The sequence below is a fragment of the Electrona antarctica genome, assembly GCF_951216825.1.
Source record: "Electrona antarctica genome assembly, chromosome: 10".
NCBI lineage: Eukaryota > Metazoa > Chordata > Actinopteri > Myctophiformes > Myctophidae > Electrona > Electrona antarctica.
Window position 1 is genome coordinate 52,746,845 of NC_136791.1, and position 8,983 is coordinate 52,755,827.

Sequence of the window (8,983 nt, forward strand, 5' to 3'; positions counted from 1 at the left end):
GGTTAGACAATGTGTGTAAGATAGTTTAATGTAATTAGTGGTAAGATTACTCCTAAACTAGAGGCCATCATTAGGCTACAGGAAACTGTTTAGTACTCAAAGGTCCACATAGGTATTGTGGGGATTGTGTATTAGCGAAACGTGTATTAGCGAAACGTGTATTAGCGAAACGTTTCTCTTTTTTTCTTTCTCTCTTTTTCTCTAGATGAACATGTGATCCTGGAGAGTCCTGTACTTCCTGTGAAGGAGGGAAGTGATGTCACACTCCGCTGTCTGTCCAAACACAGGAGCACATCTCTTCCATCCTCTGACGTCCATTCAGCTGATTTCTATAAAGACGGATCCCTCATCAGCACCGAGCCTACAGGAAACATGACCATCCACAGTGTTCACAAATCTAATGAAGGATTGTACAAGTGTCACATCTCTGGCCGTGGACAGTCACCAGAGAGCTGGATGGAAGTGATAGGTGAGATGATGACAAATAATGGTCTACAGTGGGTCAACATGTCACATCATCTGCACTCATTATATTCTTTTGTATTTGCACTGTTATGTTTGTTTGTTTGTTTGTTTCTTATTTGAAAATATAGGTTTATAGCTAGTTTACACGTAGCGTGACATGTTGTGTGCTTGTAGATTAATCTAGTCTATAATTGAGATTTGCAGTTTCATACAGTAGATAGTTCAAGAGTCCCTTTGGATATGCACAACAAGTTTTAAGTCTATCAATCAAGTCAAAGACAGTTCTTGAGATATGCGGATTACACAAGGGAGATGCTGTGTGTCAGTGTGTGTGTGTGTGTGTGTGTGTGTGTGTGTGTGTGTTTCACTTTGAAGAGCATTGAGTTAAGTATCTATATTAACATAAAGTGTAATCATGCAGGTGACAGGGTGATCCTTAAAGGTGGTACCAACCCATGTGAAGGCTACATTCACATATTTCATAACAATGAATGGGGCATCGTTGGAGACAACAACTGGAACAAGAACAATGAAGATGTGGTGTGTAGGAGCATCGGCTGTGGACAGTCTGTGAGCAGACCGTCCCACCAAACGAAACCTGATAAACCTAATATAACTGATCAGGTCTGGATCAATGAGGTGAGCTGTGACGGTACTGAGGATCAGCTGTGGAAATGTCAGAACTTCAGCGGTTGGGGAGGCAATGTCTCAACCCAGGACTCTATGAGATGGACTACATGTTCAGGTAAGAGCATACGCACGCACGCACGCTCGCACGCACGCTCGCACACGTGCACACGCACACTGTGTGTCTCAAAGACACTGTTTTATTTCCTTCTCTTAAAAGACACTCGACTACGACCCGACCCCGGTCTCCCGTGCGAAAGAAACAGCACTCCTCGTTCCTCTTTTCCCTCAAGAACTGTAACACACTGTATATGTATGCATTATTGACTGACTGGTTCTATTTACATTTGTATTTGTATCTTTCAATTTGTTTTCATATTTTTATTTTTATTTTTGTAGATACGATTGAAATGAGTTTGGATGGTTTTAAATGTGCCGGAGCTGTCCAATTCAACACGACCTCAAATGGAACCAATTCAAAATACTATGTTTGTTCTGACAACTTTGGTAAGACACTGCCTGCATGCACCGATTTGTTTCTACTGTACATTATGTCCTTGAACTTAAATGTTCCCATTTGTCATCATACATTCCTGTTATGCTCTCATAATATAAGGTCTTTAGCTGTAGTTTGAACAGCATTAATGATTCACTCTCCCACCTGTCTGATCTCTGTTCTTAGTTGAATACATATTGATAATTCACTACTTCAAATGATTCCAAATATAAATTAAAATCTAATTATCAGTATTGTTGGTTTCCTCTGGCATAAAGGAAAGGAACAAGCTGACCTCGTGTGCAAAGATCTCAAATGTGGCACCGCTAAAGATGTTCCTGACCCTGGAAAAATGACCTCACCAGAGGGATTTAAATCCAACGGCAAGATAATTCATTGTACAGGAACCAGGAATGAGGATCATCTGTGGCAGTGTGACCCTCAGCCTGCCAACTGTTCTAAACCTGCTTTCATCACATGTTCAGGTACGATTGGTTACCTCTGTGGTCTTCATCACATGTTCAGGTACGATTGTTTACCTCAGTGGTCTTTGTAAAGTTGAACGAGTGGCCAAGGCTCCAAAAAGTGACAGAATCCAGCAATACCTTTTAGGGTGTTTTATTTCTCCCCGATACAGGTTATTCACAGTGGAAAGGCCTCGAACAAAACAAAACACTAAAGACTAACTTACGAAAAGACAACATAGAAAAACACTTGAAAACAAATTAGGGAAACAAACCCAGAACTTGAGAAACTGTGTAGGCTATAAACCCTGCAATGGCAGGGCCCCTAGCAGCTCTCCCTGGGTGTTACCTTCTGGTTGTCTCAAGCCAAACTGAACTAACTCACTGCCCCTAGCAGCTCTCCCTGGGTGTTACCTTCTGGTTGTCTCAAGCCAAACTGAACTAACTCACTGCCCCTGCAGCCTCCCTGGGTGTTACCTTCTGGTCGTCTCAAGCCAAACTGAACTAACTCACTGCCCCTAGCAGCTCTCCCTGGGTGTTACCTTCTGGTTGTCTCAAGCCAAACTGAACTAACTCACTGCCCCTAGCAGCTCTCCCTGGGTGTTACATTCTGGTTGTCTCAAGCCAAACTGAACTAACTCACTGCCCCTGCAGCCTCCCTGGGTGTTACCTTCTGGTCGTCTCAAGCTAAACTGAACTAACTCACTGCCCCTAGCAGCTCTCCCTGGGTGTTACCTTCTGGTTGTCTCAAGCCAAACTGAACTAACTCACTGCCCCTAGCAGCTCTCCCTGGGTGTTACCTTCTGGTTGTCTCAAGCCAAACTGAACTAACTCACTGCCCCTGCAGCCTCCCTGGGTGTTACCTTCTGGTTGTCTCAAGCCAAACTGAACTAACTCACTGCCCCTAGCAGCTCTCCCTGGGTGTTACCTTCTGGTTGTCTCAAGCCAAACTGAACTCACTCACTGCCCCTGCAGCCTCCCTCTTATACCAGGCAAGACTATACCAAGGAACAGTTCTGTAATTGGTAACCCACTTAACTCAACATCTGGCTAACCATGGCCCATGAGTTAACTTACACAATTACCTAAGTTTACTAAACCAATTCAAATACATTTCAGATACATTACACAACATCAAGATAAATAGAAAACATAACATAAGAGCTCTTGTAAACCAGACAGACACCCCTCCTGCTCTATAGCACTTGGTACCTTCCTCCACTCAGTCAAGAGGATCACCTGTACTGCAGGAGAGCCAGGTGCCAACCAATCATAATTAAACCCAAATGACACCAAACGTATACTGTGACAATATTTGCAAAGTACATACTTGTTCTCTTTTACAATTCACTGTGAGCTACAATAATACAAATATGCACTCATGTCCATTAACACAGTCTTCCAAGCCGGCCGGCAAAGTTAGGGCTGCAACTGTGTAATTTAGGTATGAGCATTGTTCTCCATCAATGTATGTTTATAGGGCACGGGTTGCCCTGTGACAGTCTTCATCACATGTTCAGGTACGATTGGTTACCTCTGTGGTCTTCAGCAATATTCTTATCAGCTGTGTCAGTATACATGCACGCATGCACACGCACACGCACGCAGATCCATGCAAATAATGGTAAATGGTGCATTTATGTAGCACTATCCAAAGCAATTTAAATTGATTGTGAATTTCATTCGCATGCACGCACGCACACACGCACACACACACACACACACTCACACACACTGATGGTGGGGGGAACCATGCAAGGCAATTAGGGGTTCTTGCTCAGTCCAATAATTAAATGGCAGAGGTTGGACAAAATTGGATTATTTTGTTTCTCACCTGATTCTGACAGGACATTAGGTCTACTAGCCAGGATAAAGAATATACCCTAATCTGCTCACTGCAAATACCCTAAATTTGCCTTAATCCAAGATGCCACCATTGACAACCTATTATAAGGCAATATTTTCTAAATTTCATTATACTTTAAGTAGCATGTGACGTGTCAAACTAGGGGTTTTTCCAAATCCATTCCAAGCATTAGTTTTGCACAAAAAACACTCCTTGGGCTAAAAACGGCCATAGCCGTCATCACAAATGTGATGAGGTCAGCACATTTTGGGGACATTTGGGTAAGTGGCTATGGCTATGGTTTTTCATGCAAAACTAATGCTTGGAATGGATTCAGAATCATGAAAACCCCCTAGTTTGACACGTCACATGCTACTTAAAGCATAATGAAATTTAGAAAATATTGCCTTATAATAGGTTATCAATAGGGCCATCTTGGACTAAGGCAAATTTAGGGTATTAGCTTTGAGCAGATTAGGGTATGTTTTTTATCCTGGGTAGTAGACCTAATGTCCTGTCAGAATCAGTTGAGAAATAAAATTATCCAATTTTGTCCAACCTGAGAGGATTTTTTTACCTTATTTACTGGACAGGCATTATTCCGACACCCTACCCTACCCCAATCCCTAACCTAACCTACCAGAAACCTAACCTCACAGGGAAGCCACACATGTGGGGCGGCGGTGGCTCAGGGGTAGAGTGGCCGGATGGTAAACCGGGCTCCCCCAGGGTTAGTGTCGAAGTGTCCTTGAGCAAGACTCTGAACCCCTAATTGCTCCCGATGTGCAGGTTGGTGCCTTGCATGGTCTCCGCCGCCATCGGTGTGTGAATGTGTGTGTGAATGGGTGAATGTAATATATGTAAAGCGCCTTGGATAAAGGCGCTATATATAAATGCACCATTTACCATTTACCATGTGTCTTAGCCGGCAACGCATGTCGGGAGCCACGGGCGAGTCTTAACCAGCGACGCACGTATTTGTGTTAAACAGATCATCCCATCTTCCGGCTGGTAGACGGGGATAACATCTGTTCTGGAAGCCTGGAGGTGGAGGATGGTGACATGTGGAACATCAGCTGTAATGGAAGCAGCACAATAAGTGCTGATATGATGTGCAAACAGCTGAGATGTGGAAGCAGTGTCACACAGCACTTTAACTGTGACAGGAATCAATCACTTCCATCCACACTGACATGTTCAGGTAGGATCATATTCATTTATCATGACCTGCTTGTTGACCCCAACCTCTAGTCATATAAATGCCATAAGATCTATTGATGGCAGTCTTTTTTTGGAATATAAAATGGTGCGTATTACATAATTAGTTTCAACGATAATTTGAAACAGATAAAACTGAGCATATGTATTAGATCTTTAAATGATCTTTTAACGTATCTTTTAACAGAGAGGATCAACATAACTCTCATGGACAATGGAAGTGTCAGTGATTGCTCTGGTACAGTTCATGTCGGTAGTTCTAAGGCTCTGCGGCCTGTGTGTGGCTCAGATTGGGACACAAAGGATGGAGAAGTGGTTTGTAGAGAGTTGGGCTGTGGCACGGTGAGATATCATTCTTTATGGTTAATATCTGACCAATCACTTATCTGTGTAAGACAGGCCTTACAGGCTCTTTTTAAGCTTTAAGCCCACAATTAGATGAATTATATTGTGTAATGGTGTTTCCAGTAACTATTATGTCTTTGCCTTAGTTCTATTTACATACCAATGTTATACTTTATATTGCAAAGGGAAACAATGTTAAAAATAAAAGTAACATACTGATTTCTGTCTGTCTAATGCATTCTTGCAGGTGTTTGAAACCAGCACCACAGTGACCACACACACTCAACAACATGGAATTCTGGACAACGTGAACTGCAATGGCACTGAGAAGTCACTGTGGCACTGCATGTCCAAGTACAATGACTCTGTCCCATGCACTTCCACTGCTCATGTCACCTGTGGAGGTAAGATAATCATGCATTATGTTTGGTATATTTTTGCAGGCGTTGGAGGAAGTCATTAGGTCATATAGCTCTGAACGAGGTCTCTGTTGTCTGTGTCTATCCTGAGCTGTCTCTCAAATCAATGGGCCTTTCAGTGCCAAATATCAGTAAGAGAACATGTTTTATTTCCTTCGAGGGGCCTGGTCTCAAACACACTCGGGGGTGTTTTATTTCCTGCTCTCAAATACACTCAGTGTTGGAAAACGAGCCATTTCCCCACAAGAACTGCATGGTTTCCTACATTTCATTTAATCTTTATTTATTGCATTTCATATGGTTTTACACTTAGACATACTGTATATGCATGTGATGTAGCTGAGGTTATTGACTGACACATTAATTGTTTAATTTCACTGTTAAAACTGTATTTGTATTTTTTGTTTTTAGATAAGATTGAAATGAGTTTGGATGGTTTTAAATGTGCCGGAGCTGTCCAATTCAACACGACCTCAAATGGAAGCAATTCAAAATACTATGTTTGTTCTGACAACTTTGGTAAGACACTGCCTTTATGCACTGATTTGTTTCTACTGTACAATATGTCCTTGAACTTAAATGTTCCCATTTGTCATCATACATTCCTGTTATGCTCTCATAATATAAGGTATTTAGCTGTAGTTTGAACAGCATTAATGATTCACTCTCCCACCTGCTTCTGTCTGATCTCTGTTCTTAGTAGAATAAATATTGATAATTAACTTCAAATGATTCCAAATATAAATTTAAATCTAATAATCAGTATTGTTGGTTTCCTCTGGCATAAAGGAAAGGAACAAGCTGACCTTGTGTGCAAAGATCTCAAATGTGGCACCGCTAAAGATGTTCCTGACCCTGGAAAAATTACCTCACCAGAGGGATTTAAATCCAACGGCAAGAGAATTCATTGTACAGGAGCCGGGAATGAGGATCATCTGTGGCAGTGTGACCCTCAGCCTGCCAACTGTTCTAAACCTGCTTTCATCACATGTTCAGGTACGATTGGTTACCTCTGTGGTCTAAACCTGCTTTCATCACATGTTCAGGTACGATTGGTTACCTATATATGTGGTCTTCAGCAATATTCGTATCAGCTGTGTCAGTAACACTTACACTAGGGTGCATCAACATATGCATTTGGAACCTTCTGTTCCTTTTTTTTCTTTCTTTTTTTCAGTATTCCAATTCATTTTGTTAGAACTTACAAAATATGTTTGCAATATATGGTGATTTAGAGGTGAAACCTTCATTTGCAAGGGGTTTTACCTTGCAATTTATCTAAATGAATATTACTGTCATCACCAACACATTGTGCATAATGCACTCAATTTCAACCTCAATTTCAACTTTCAACATAATGTTTATTTGGTAGGCAGTCATACAAACGCACGCACGCACGCACGCACGCACACACACACACACACACACACACACACACACACACACACACATGACATGTTCAAGTGTATTTGTGTTAAACAGATCATCCCATCTTCCGGCTGGTAGACGGGGATAACGTCTGTTCTGGAAACCTGGAGGTGGAGGATGGTGACATGTGGAACATCAGCTGTAATGGAAGCAGCACAATAAGTGCTGATATGATGTGCAAACAGCTGAGATGTGGAAGCAGTGTCACACAGCACTTTAACTGTGACAGGAATCAATCACTTCCATCCACACTGACATGTTCAGGTAGGATCATATTCATTTATCATGACCTGCTTGTTGACCCCGACCTCTAGTCATATAAATGCCATAAGATCTATTGATGGCAGTCTTTTTTTGGAATATAAAATGGTCCATATTAAAGAAATATTTTCAACGATAATTTGAAACAGATAAAACTGAGCATATGTATTATATCTTTAAATGATCTTTTAACTTATCTTTTAACAGAGAGGATCAACATAACTCTCATGGACAATGGAAGTGTCAGTGATTGCTCTGGTACAGTTCATGTCGGTAGTTCTAAGGCTCTGCGGCCTGTGTGTGGCTCAGATTGGGACACAAAGGATGGAGAAGTGGTTTGTAGAGAGTTGGGCTGTGGCACGGTGAGATATCATTCTTTATGGTTAATATCTGACCAATCACTTATCTGTGTAAGACAGGCCTTACAGGCTCTTTTTAAGCTTTAAGCCCACAATTAGATGAATTATATTGTGTAATGGTGTTTCCAGTAACTATTATGTCTTTGCCTTAGTTCTATTTACATACCAATGTTATACTTTATATTGCAAAGGGAAACAATGTTAAAAATAAAAGTAACATACTGATTTCCTTCGGGATTTCCTTCGTCTGTCTGTCTGTCTGTCTGTCTGTCTGTCTGTCTGTCTAATGCATTCTTGCAGGTGTTTGAAACCAGCACCACAGTGACCACACACACTCAACAACATGGAATTCTGGACAACGTGAACTGCAATGGCACTGAGAAGTCACTGTGGCACTGCATGTCCAAGTACAATGACTCTGTCCCATGCACTTCCACTGCTCATGTCACCTGTGGAGGTAAGATAATCATGCATTATGTTTGGTATATTTTTGCAGGCGTTGGAGGAAGTCATTAGGTCATATAGCTCTGAACGAGGTCTCTGTTGTCTGTGTCTATCCTGAGCTGTCTCTCAAATCAATGGGCCTTTCAGTGCCAAATATCAGTAAGAGAACATGTTTTATTTCCTTCGAGGGGCCTGGTCTCAAACACACTCAGGGGTGTTTTATTTCCTGCTCTCAAATACACTCAGTGTTGGAAAACGAGCCATTTCCCCACATGAACTGCATGGTTTCCTACATTTCATTTAATCTTTATTTATTGTCTCCACCAGGCCGAAGGCATGGGGAGAGAGTATGTTTTGCACTCCGTCCGTCCGTCCGTGTGTCCGTCCGTCCGTCCGTGTGTCCGTCCGTCCGTCTGTGAACAGCTAATCTCTGGCACCGTTGGCTTGATCGCAGCCATACTCTGCACACACACTCCCTGAATGCCAGAGCTGAACCTCTGCCCCAAAGTTTTCACATTGGCCTGTTATAGCGCCACCAGGAGGCCGCTTTGTGCAAAACAAATGTTTTGACAGTACACCTACAGATTTTGTCCAAACATTACGCAAATTGG

At 42.0% G+C, this 8,983-nt stretch overlaps 1 pseudogene across 1 annotated transcript in view; it reads left to right on the top strand.

Annotated features, from left to right (window-relative positions):
* LOC306931469 (protein transport protein Sec61 subunit alpha-like) overlaps positions 1 to 217 on the top strand; it is a 27,788-nt pseudogene extending 27,571 nt beyond the window's left edge. Inside the window, exon 6 of the transcript in view lies at positions 206 to 217. The product of the transcript in view is annotated as a protein transport protein Sec61 subunit alpha-like (transcript). The remainder of the gene's footprint in view (positions 1 to 205) is intronic.
* The last annotated feature ends 8,766 nt before the right edge of the window (positions 218 to 8,983 follow it).